Here is a 12,071-nt window from a genome sequence, read left to right on the forward strand (position 1 = left end):
AAACCCAAGCCTATCGATTGATAGGTCACAGGTGGGGTTACATTTAGCCCAAAGACAGACGAGAAAACCCAGATTGATCCCACAGATAGGCAGCTACTACACTAAAGGTCTGAGGAAATTGGCCCCAATAAAACATGTTTGCCCAAAAGCGCGAGCATTCTTAAAATACCAAAAAGTCAGATGCCACATGTAGGTAGGAACACTCAGCCATGCACACTACATGCAGTAATCACATGCTCCCCATGCTGAACATCTGGACACACACACTGGCCCACATTGTGGGGGATATTCTAAAAAACGTGTGATAATTATCTCAAAATAAGCTTAACGGTTTCTGCTTGGTTCTGTCCTCTGCATCATCAGCTTCAACTGTCCCACGATACACACCACGACACTCACCTTAGACCTCAACATGGACTGCCATATTCTGTTTGGTCACCAATGACACAGCATTCAGACAGCGGACTGTACTCTTCCTCTTCCGATGAACTTGTCATTCCCTAAAGGGCTCTGGCTGGCCCTCTATGGGCCAACAATGCAAAGTGGGGTATGCATGGACCTGTACTGCTCCAGCTACAGTACTCCTCTGAATGTGCAATAAACGCACAAGTTACTTACCTTCGGCAACAATATATCTGTTAGAAACAGTAGTTAGTGTTAGATTTCTTCCTTAGAATATCCCCAGGCATCAGACTGGATCTGGAAAGTTTTGAGTAGCAGTACTCATGCGCATCGGTAGGCGTCTGCGGCTCCGTGTCCGTCGTCGGCGCCGGGATCACGTCGTCGGAGTACTTAGACGCCTCCCTCGCACGCTGACGTCAGTTCTTATACACAGCTTTTCCGCGCTAGAAACGCAGAGCCATGATAAAAACCGACACTGGTGCAATGAAACTAGGGCCCTCAAAGGGAAGAACCTTAACCCTAGATATCGGTTCCCAGAACGGGGAGGATGGGTGGGGGGGTAAGGAATCTAACACTAACTACTGTTTCTTACAGATATATTGTTACCGAAGGTAAGTAACTTGGGCATCTGAAAGAAACAGGTTAGTGTTAGATTCCTTACCTTAGAATAGATACCCCAGCAATACCAACCCCAGTGGTGGGTCTGCGAACCACTGATCACACCAGAAAGTCCTGGAGAACAGAACGGCAGAAAAAGCGATCTCTCCGGACTTAGCTGTCCAGGCAGTAGTGTCTAGCGAATGTGTGCAGCAAGGCCCACGTAGCTGCCTGACAGATGTCCTGCAAGGGGACTCCCCAACCCAGGGCAGTACTAGCCGGAGTGGCCCAAGTGGAATGGGCACGCAGCCCCACAGGAGGCTCCTTTTTAGCCAGTGAATAACAAGCCTTTATGCACAAAACGACCCATCGAGAAATGGTTTGTTTGTGCCCCGCCCGTCACTTCTTAGCGCACACGTAACCAACAAAGAGCTGGTCATCCACCCGGAACTGGCCTGTGCGGTCCAGATAGAATGAGAGCGCACGTTTTGGGTCCAGACGGTGGAGCCTCTCTTCCTCTTTCGAGGGATGCGGAGGCGGAAAGAATGTGGGCAAGGTGAAGGACTGCCCGATATCAAAGGTTGTAACCACCTTGGGCAGGAAAGAAGGATGCGTTCTTAAAACAACCTTGTCCGGATGGACAGAAAGAAAAGGAGACTTAGAAGATAGAGCCTGGAGCTCACTCACTCTCCTGGCAGAGGTGATGGCAACCAGGAATGCAGTCTTAAGAGTAAGAAGACGAAGAGGGCAATTGTGAAGTGGCTCGAAGGGAGCGCACATCAAATAAGTCAGAACAAGGTTCAAGTCCCACTGAGGCATCACGAAAGGAACAGGAGGAAACATGTGAGTGACGCCCTTCAAGAATCTATTTACAACAGGTGACTTGAAAAGAGAAGGCTGATCAGGGAGCCTTAAGAAGGCTGAAATGGCAGAGAGGTAGCCTTTGATCGTGCCCAGAGCAGAGCCCTGCTGGGCAAGAGAAAGAAGAAAGAGGAGAACCTCTGAAAGGGGGGCAGAAAGGGGATCCACAGCCTTTGCTGTGCACCATGCCACAAATTTATTCCACCTGCTGGCGTATACCGATTTTGTGGAGGGACGCCTGGCTGCCAGAATGACATCACAAACTTCAGGAGGCAAGTCAAATGGCCTCAACTGTTGCCGCGCATGGAGGTGGAGACTGGACAGGTTCGGATGGAGGACCGTCCTATGCTACTGCGACAGAAGGTCCTCCTGAAGGGGCAGACGAATCGGAGGATCGACTGACATGCTGAGTAGCTCGGGATACCAATATCTTCGTGCCCAGTCCGGAGCCACAAGGATGACTTGGGCCCGGTCGCGCCTGATTTTCTTCAGCACTCTGGGCAGAAGTGGTATAGGTGGAAAGGCGTACAACAGACCGCAGCTTCACTCGCGACGAAAAGCGTCTCCGAGCGAGTGCCAATTCCAACGCGCAGAACTGTTGACATTGCGTGTTCTCTTCTGTGGCAAATAGATCTAACCAAGGCTCTCCCAGCTGCTGAAAGAGACCTTGCGCCACGTCCGAGTTCAGACGCAATTCGTGATCCATCATGCACCGATGGCTGAGTTCATCCTCCCTGGCGTTCAGGGAACCTGCCAGGTGTTGAACCACCAGGAACACGCCCTGGTGTTCCAGCTATTGCCAGAGGCGCTGAGCCTCCTGACAAAGGGTCCACGACCCCACCCCGCCCTGTTTGTTGCAGTACCACATGGCGGTGGTGTCGTCCGTGAACATCTGCACTACCCATCCCCGGACAGAGGGAAGGAAGGCTTTCAGTGCAAGCCGGATCACCCGCAGCTCCATAAGGTTGATATGGAGCCGAGACTCCGCCGGAGACCAGAGGCCTTTGATCTCCCTCTCTCCCATGTGGCCCCCCCATCCCTGGAGGGACGCATCCATCACCACTACGTGCTCCGGTTGGGGTAGGGAGAAAGATCTGCTGCTGAACCTATCGCGGACCGTGAGCCACCACTGCAACTGTCTCACAGTGCCCTCAGAGATCAGGACGTGGTCAGACAGGTTGCCCTGATGCTGGGCCCACTGAAACTTCAGGTCCCACTGCAGAGCCCGCATCCGCCACCTGGTGTGATGCACCAGAAGGATGCAGAAGGCCATCAGCCCCAGAAGACACAGTGTCAACCTGACCGAGACTCGGGATAAAGGCTGAAAGATCGGAATCAGAGCCTGAATATCCCGAACCCGCTGTTCGGGAGGATAAACCCGAAACTGTGCCGAATCCAGAACCCCTACGATAAAGAGGAGCTTCTGAGAGGGACACAGGTGTGACTTCGGCACATTGATGGAGAACCCCAGCAGGTGCAGGAGGTCGGCCGTAGTCTGGAGGTGGCTGACGACTGTCTGGGGCGAGCCCGCCTTCAACAACCAGTCGTCGAGATAGGGGAAGACTGACACCCCTAATCTACGCACATGAGCTGCGACCACCTGAGTGGCGCTGGTAAGGCCGAAGGGGAGCACGGTAAACAGAAAGGGCTCTTGGCCTACCGTGAACCTCAGGTAACGCCGGTGGGCTGGCAGGACAGGGATGTGAAAATATGGGCCCTGCAAGTCCAACGCAACCATCCAGTCTCCGGGGTCTAGGGCAGCTAAGACCTGAGCCAAAATCAGCATCTTGAACTTCTCCTTCCGGAGGAAGGCGTTGATGTTCTGCAGGTCCAAGATAGGGCGCAGGCCCCCTTTGCCCTTCTTGGGAACCAGAAAGTAGTGGAAGTAACAACCACACCCTACTTCTGGCCCAGGAACGCGCTCGATGGCCCCCTTGCCCAAGAGGGTCGTAACTACCTCTTGCAGAAGTTGCAAGTGATCCCCTGTCACGTGGTGGTACTGCGGTGGCATGGCTGGAGGGGTCACCTCGAAGGGGAGGGAGTAGCCCCTATGGACAATTTGCAGCACCCACCTGTCCAATGTGATGGCGCACCAGTGGAGGAGGCGATGGCGAACCCTGCCCCCCACTGGCCCAAAACACTTTTTAAAGTTGTCAAGGAACTTTCGGGTGCCACCTGTCAACCTAAATCCCCATGTCTGGATTCTATGCAATGCAATGTTTTAGCAGAATTCTTCATTGATAAAATTGAGGCTGATTTTGATAACCAGACATCTACTTAAAAAAAATTCACAATCTGATAATTTGTCAAAACAAAGTCTCTCTCAGGATTTCATTCAAGCTAACAGTGACACCTGTTTAGACAAATGGACTCCACTTGACATCTCCTCCTTCCGTGATATTCTTACCAGTATCAAATCTGGGTCCCCCAAGGATCCACTTCCTCCCTCGGTCCTTCAAAAACTCGACCACCCCATACTTAATTTAATCATGGAACTACTTATTACCTCTTTAATTGAAGCAATGGTCCCTGCAGCTTGGAAGCATGCAATGATTGTACCTCTGCTGAAAAAAGCTAGCTCTGATCCTGAGGTCCCATCTAACTTTCGACCCATCTCCCTTCTTCCAGTTTTTTCCAAAATTCTGGAGAAACATATCAACCTCCACCTTACTAGTTTCGCAGAGACACATAATATCCTTAAAATGTCCCAGTCTGGTTTCAGGGCAGGCTTCTCTACAGAATCAACACTGTTTGGTGTCACCTAAAACATTCGTCAACAGGTCGACAAAGGAGAAACCGTGGCACTTATTTTGTAGGATCTAAGTGCTGCGTTCGACACTGTTTCTCATACTGATCTCCTAAATACTCTCCAATCATGTGGTATCACTGGCCTAGCACTCAAGTGGCTATCCAGCTTCCTATCCAACAGGACCCTTCAAGTCTTCTCCCCTACTACTCATTCCAAAACTCATACTTCCCAGTATGGTGTCCCTCAGGGCTCCATACTGAGCCCATTGCTCTTTAATATATATTTAATAGCTGAGCAAGCAGGGCTAACTATATACTCGTATGCAGATGACACTCAGCTTATCTTTTCACTTTCCTCTAAAGACACTTCTAATACATCAGCACTCAGGTCTGGACTAATAAACATTGCTGACTGGATGCATGCCAAAAAAATAAAACTTAATGGTGGAAAAAGCGATCTCCTTCTTTTCGGTTATAATAAATCCCTCTGGGGACCCCACCACTGGCCTTCACAAATGGGTTCTCCTCCTCTCCCATCCCAATCAGCCTGCAATCTAGGTGTCATTATTGATGAACAATTGACAATGAAGCAACAAGTGGTCAGAGTGGCCTCCACCTGCTTTGCAATTATTAAATGGCTTAGGAAAATTCTCTGGATGTTTCCTTTGTATACCCAAAAAACTGTCATCCAAGCCCTTGTAGCTTTCAGATTGGATTACGGTAATTTACTTTATTTAGGGGCAAGCAAGGAAGTACTGCACAGGCGGCAGGTAGTACAGCACTCTTCTGCCAGATTGCTCTGCAAATTACCCAATAGGACTCCCATCTCAGCCTCACTCCGTGACCTCCACTGGCTGCGAATTGACAGTCGAGCCAAATTTAAAGCCTTATGCTATATGCATAAAATCAACTCCGGCATAGCTCCCCACTATCTAAAGGCCTTGGTTCACCACTATCATCCCCCACGCCTTCTTCAATCCTCAAATCAACACAAATTCCAAGTCCCTAGGATCAAACGAGCCAGAATGGGAGGACGCTCCTTTGCCTATTTGGCCCCTTCTCTCTGGAACTCTCTTCCAACTCACTTAAGTACTGAACAACACTATCTTAAATTTCGCAAAGACTTAAAAACCTGGCTTTTTAATCAGTAGTCCTTCTACTCCTTTTGGGCTCTACCTTTCACCCTGACCTTCCGTGTTCTCTAGCGCCGGGCAACCTCCGGTTAGCTGCGCGCTGTATAAATGTAATTAAAGCAAAGTAAAGTAAAGGCGTCAAATGGGCCTGAAAGCTCGGACTAGGAAGGCTTTGAGGCGGATGCTGCGGGGGTGAATGTGGACTGGCCTCGCCGCTGTCCCCTAGCAACGTCACGGCGGTTACCACGTTCGCTGCCGCGCTGGATGGTAGTCTGCGGCCTGTGACTGGCAGGACGTGAGGGGGCGCCCCTTCCTTGGCCACGAAAGGAGCAAAAGGCAGAAGTTTGCTGGCGCTGTCCCGACAGGCCCAAGGACTTGGCCGTAGCCTTGGAGTCCTTGAAACGCTGAAGCGCACTGTCTGCCTTGTCGCCAAAGAGGCGACGGCCAACAAACGGCATGTCCATGAGTGTGATCCGGACATCAGTCGAGAAGTTGGTGGACCTCAGCCAGGCGTGGCGGTGGACCGTCAGCATCGTGGAAATCAGCCCTGTCTAGCTAGTCCGTGGTATCCAGCCCACATCAAATAGAGTACCGTGCGGCATCTCACCCTTTCGCAAGGGCTTGAGCGAGTTTTGCACGGGCCTCCTCCGGGAAGTCTGGCAGCACGTCCGCAACCGTGTCCCATAGAGAATAGGTGTAATGGCCCAAAAGGCAAGAGGTGTTGACCGACCGCAACCTCAAACTAAGTGAGGAGAACAGCTTCTTACCGAACTGGTCATACCTTTTGGATTCCCGATCAGGAGGGGCAGTCAGGAATGCGGTCTGGGAGTTAGAGGCCTGGATAACCAGGCTCTTGGGGGTAGGGTGGGTGGACAGGAAGCTAGTGTCACCCGGGGCCGGGCGGTGGCGCCTGGCCACGTTCCACAGGGGGGCCTGTAGCGGGCTTGGACCAGGTGCCCAACAGAACGTCAGTAAGGGCCTCATTAAACAGCAGCAGAGGCTCCAAAGAACAAGCCTGCGGTTTGAGGACCTCGGTGAGGAGGTTAGTCCTCATGGCCACGACAGGGAGCTCAAGAGCCAAGGCCTTGGCCGCCCTCGTCAACACCACGCTGTAAGCAGCCCCCTCCTCCGTAGCCACGGTAGGAGGGGAGAAAAATACAGTGTCGGGCGAAGTGTCCGGACCACTGGCCTCCTCTAGCTCAACTGCCCAGTCCTGATATGACTGGCACTCCCGTGCCAGAGGGTCCTCAGACCCCTCCCAATCCTCCTCGCCCCATCTCCTGATAGTCAGGTCCAAAGGATGGGGCCGGATTGTGGTAAATATATTTTACCTATTCATTTTTACCGTATAATTATCAATACAAGACAGCTCATTAAAATGAGAGGCAGAGTCCGTGGTATCTGAGTCATACGGGCTTTAATATTATGCTTCGAAGCAATTGATATCGGGTTCCATCACCACGCAGGTTCAGGAAGGGACATTCAACTTTTTATTAACAGTACACATTATATATAGTAAAACGTTACAATAGGAGCCAATACAGTAGGCGTAACAGGTGAAAAGAGAGAGATAAGAACACATGTGCGTAACAGGAGGCGTGTAAGAAGGCGTACACATGGACATGTCAGAGAAACGTAATATGAAACGTCACAAGTGGGTGGATGCTTAGTGAAAGTTGCAGAGTCGGCAGAAACTTCTAACCTATATGCGCGCGCAGCTGAGCATGACGTGGAACCGGGGAGAACTGGGGGCTTTGACTTTTGCACGAGTAGAGGAGACTGGTGTCTGGAGTGTCAAAACGACCTGTACCTATAGCATATCTGATATCGTATGTTTTGAGGGTGTAGTGTCTGGAGTAAAAGGTCTCTCGGACAAGGGCCGTTCAACACTGAATACGAGTGCGTGCAAAGGAATCTTCATGTAGAGTGCGGGGGCCATGGGCCTACCATGGTAACGGGAACAGTAAATTACTTGCATGGAGACAGGAAGGCAGGGCCCTTTGCTCTGCAGCCGGGAATATGTTTACCTATTTCACTAGACTGGAATGTGTTTTCGAGGAGGCTGGACAGATAACTTGTAGGTAAAACATCATCTTGGCAAGCAAACCAGACCGAGCCGGGCACCGCTCGTCTGAGGCAGGAAGTAAGGCAAGGGTCAGGGATGCATACAGCTTTCAGAGACAGGAGAGATGAGACTCGGGGCCTCGTTTAAGGGCCTAACTCGACTGGGCCAGAAAACGTGGATGAAAACGTGAAAGTGCACCATGTAAAGACGTTGGCACCGTAGGTCTAGAAACCTAATGAACAGGATATTTATGCATGGCTGGATAGCTGACATGTTAAGGATGGACGCAAATGTATTTGCGTCTCTCCAGCATGAACAGAACAGAAGTTACACGACATACAAGGAACATGGGTGCATGGATAGGGTGCGAGTTGGGGGACACTTTGGCTACCTGAAAATTTCTATTACCTCATTCCCTCCTTGGCCCCTACTTCACCCTCTAGGATATATCTATATTCATGAGACCATCTATCTGTTCATACAACATCATTTGTTCATCTTTTTTCATTCGGGAACGGGAACTTGGACTTGGAATACAGACTGTGGCGCACAAGCCGCAAATCGCTGGCCCACATTGCAGACATAGACAACAACTGAATACTATGACCAATATTATACCTAGGAATGATAGCAATTTCCATCCCCAAGCGGATATCACACTCCAGAGCCAACCGGACCAAGTCCAGGTGCCTGGATTCTGGTGAATCAGGTGAGCTATTTCATGAAGCCTAGTAATGGCTTTATACACAGAAGGCGCGTTATTTGGAATGAAAACGCAACAACTGGATCCGATGACTCTACAAGCCCCGCCCCTATCAGCCAGGATGACGTCAAGGACAAGGCGATTTTGAAGAACTACGAGCCTCATAGCAGATTGTTCTTCGGTCAGGTTACCTAAGGCAGAGGTAGTTTCGTTCACTACCGCTTCAAGTGTTCTTGTTAATTTGCGTATTTCTTTACTATTCTGGACAGGACCTACAAAGAAAAAGAATCCTTTATTGAAATCCGTATATTGTTCCCACGTTGTCTCAGTCTGATCGACAATTGGGGTCTTGATTTCTCTTCTATGTCTTACATTCACAAGCCGTGAATTACGATGATAATCAGGCGGGGCTAGGAAAACAGGTGGCAGGAGGAACGCAATATAACACGTCCCATCCCAATCAGGGGGCAGATGAACATAAGCTGTATGTCCACAAATAAAATAAGAATGGCGAGAGGCTTTGAAAGTAGACTTTCCTTTGTCACTGAATTCGACCACAGTATTACAATCACTGTGTCCTAGATGTACTGAACCATTCTTTCTGACGCATAATTCACCTTTCACTGGCAAAACTGTAATAAACGGCAAGTTCGAATTAGTCTCGGACTGGACGTTCAGGATCATGAGGTTGAGGGAAAAGTTACCTAATGCATACACTTCATTTTCTAGATCGGTCCCTGTCCTTTGTGGGAGACCGTCTGCATCTGGGAAACATGCTTTATTCATGACTGTATTCAGGTTCCCCCATATCCAATTGCCTTGGGAAACTTTGGACTTACTATCTAGGGATGACATTAAAGCAAACCATGCACCACATGAACCATTATGTGTGAACGGGTAAGGAAAGAGAGGCAGAGCTCCCTTGTATTTCTGGTAAGGTGGAAGTCGGCCACATACCCAGCAATTGGTGGCATTGCTGGTCTGGTGAGTGTGATGTAACATACGAATGAATGTATTATTGCGCATTGCTAATCGATAGGATAACTCGTGGGGAGGCAGGTCGCTGAAAGTGTGCTCTGCGGAATCGTTATAGGAAGCATGTATATATGAATCAAGAGGGAAAAAGACATGTAGCAATAAACCTGTACATATTATCGTGAGACTCAGAAGAAACATGGAGAATAAGGCGATTATGCATCCGCTGTGCAAAACTTTACAGTGCTTTTTTCTTTTCTCGTTACGCCTATCTCTCTGACTACTTGGGTCTATCTTGTTCATGTCAGAAACCTGTCTAACCGCTTCACCCGAGGGGGACTTAAACAATTAAACGCTGTCTGACTTACTAGACCTCAGCTTTAAGCGATACTCCTCTTGGGGAGTTTTTTCTAGCAGGGGAAGTTTAGAGTCAATGTCCGAAAAGGGGCAGTCCTTAATCACAGTGTCTGGACACAGTCCATGAATTTTCTTTATATGGCTGGAGTGCACCCAGCCTTTCCTGCCCTCCAGCTTTACTGCAGTCCTCGTCGTCCTCAAAACCAACTTAGGCTGTTTCCATCTCGGCTCCAGCGGACTTTTCCTATCGAAATTTCGCACAAGGACGTGCTCGCCGGGGACCACTTCATGCGGTTTCACTTGGGTGTTGTCTGGGAAGGCAGCGGCAACCTGTGAACGACAAGATTGTAGTGCAGACATCAAGGAGGCCAAGTAATCTGTCAGCATAAAACTGTCAACATCTGTGATCTTCTTTGGCATAGGCGTACCCCACATATTGGGAGGCCGCCCGAAAACAATTTCATAAGGAGACAATCCTGTCCTAGAATGGGCTACCATACGCATATAGAAGAGTGCAACTGGCAACGCTACTATCCAATCTACACCTTTCTCTGCACATATTTTGGCCAATCGGGTTTTCAGGGTCTGATTGTGTCTTTCGACCAAGCCAGCTGCCTCGGGATGCCGTACGCAGTGGAACTTCCATTGGTAACCTAACAGGAGTGAAACCTGTTTCATGAGCTCGGACGAGAATGGCTGTCCATTATCTGAGTACACGACACGGGGCAAGCTGTATCGCGGGAAAAATTCACGAACCAACTGCTTGGCAGTGGTCGCGGCAGTGTAATCTGGGACTGGGTATGCTTCTGTCCATCGGGAAAGGGCACATACAACTACAAGGACATATTTAAATCCTCTACATCGGTCCATCTGGATGTAATCCATCTGGAGGACTTCAAAAGGATGATCTGGAGGGTGGAATCCACCTTGTTCCACGGGAACACCTTTGCCTGGATTGAACTGACAACAGATCATGCAAGTACGCACTTTCTGTTTTGCTGCTGCTCGTAAATGTTTATTGAACCAGAGGTTTTGAATGCTGTCTAACATGGCTTTTTCTCCTAAGTGTGCTGGACTATGTGCTGTGTTAATGATTACTTGAACCATAGAGTCGGGGAGGAACCATGTGGCTCTTCCCTTCGTCATCCATCCCTGATCCGTTTGGATCCCTCCTTGTTCAGTCCATTTCTTGATTTCGTCTGGGGTGGCATGTGTCTGAATATCGAGTACGTCTAGAATGGGATCCTTCACTGTCATACAATGTGTCTGTATTGGTACTACAGTCTCTGTCGGGGTTGTCTGAGTCTGAGCTGTAAGTTTAGCTGTTCGATCTGCCAGGTCGTTACCCTGGGAAATAGTATCAGTAATCTTTGTATGTGCTTTGCACTTCATGATAGCAATGGATACAGGTAAGTGTATTGCTTCTAACAGAGCTTGGATAAGGGGACCATGTTGGATCTTGGTACCGTGAGAAGTTAAAAAACCTCTTTCTTCCCAAAGAACACCGAAATCGTGAACGACTCCGAATGCATACTGTGAATCTGTGTATATGTTTACTTTCTTGTTCTTGGCTAGTATACAGGCTTGGGTCAGAGCCATGAGCTCTGCTGCCTGGGCAGACAGTGTGTCAATGCGATGTGTATCTAAGACTTCAGTTTCAGTGGTCACTGCATAGGCGGCCACCAACTCTCCTGTACTTGTTCTCATACATGAACCATCCACGTAAAGTGTCAGGTCTGGATCGGGTAATGCAATGTCTGTCAAGTCTTGTCTGGGCTTCGTTACTGTATTGATGACTTCTACGCAGTCATGTGGTGTCGGGTCAATCGTACTCGAGGGTAACAATGTGGCGGGATTTAGTATATTGCAGCGTCTGATTTCTATGTGTGGCTGAAACAATGTCAATTCGTATCCAGTCAGTCTTGCTATGGTCAGGTGTTGAGTCTGGGTTCGGTTCAAAAGAACCTCCACGGAATAGGGAACTTGTACTGTCAGGGGATGTCCTAATACTATTGAATCGCTTTGTCTGATTGCTAGAGCTGTCGCTGCAACTGATTTGAGGCACGCAGGCAGAGCCTGGGCTACTGGATCCAATGTACTCGAAAAATAAGCACAAGGCTTATGGTGTCCTGCTTGATCTTGTGTGAGAACAGATAATGCTGTGCCATCGCATTCAGTAACAAAAAGTGTAAAAGGTTTGCTGTAACATGGTGTCGCTAAAACAGGTGCT

The 12,071-nt window shown here is 49.3% G+C and overlaps 1 protein-coding gene across 1 annotated transcript in view; it reads right to left on the bottom strand.

The window, feature by feature from the left end:
* The window catches only part of SYCP1 (synaptonemal complex protein 1), a 5,090,281-nt gene that overhangs the window by 1,880,058 nt on the left and 3,198,152 nt on the right, over nucleotides 1–12,071 (bottom strand). The gene's annotated exons all lie outside the window — the stretch shown is intronic.

Source organism: Lissotriton vulgaris, chromosome 5 (genome assembly GCF_964263255.1).
Source record: "Lissotriton vulgaris chromosome 5, aLisVul1.2, whole genome shotgun sequence".
Taxonomy (NCBI): Eukaryota; Metazoa; Chordata; class Amphibia; order Caudata; family Salamandridae; genus Lissotriton; species Lissotriton vulgaris.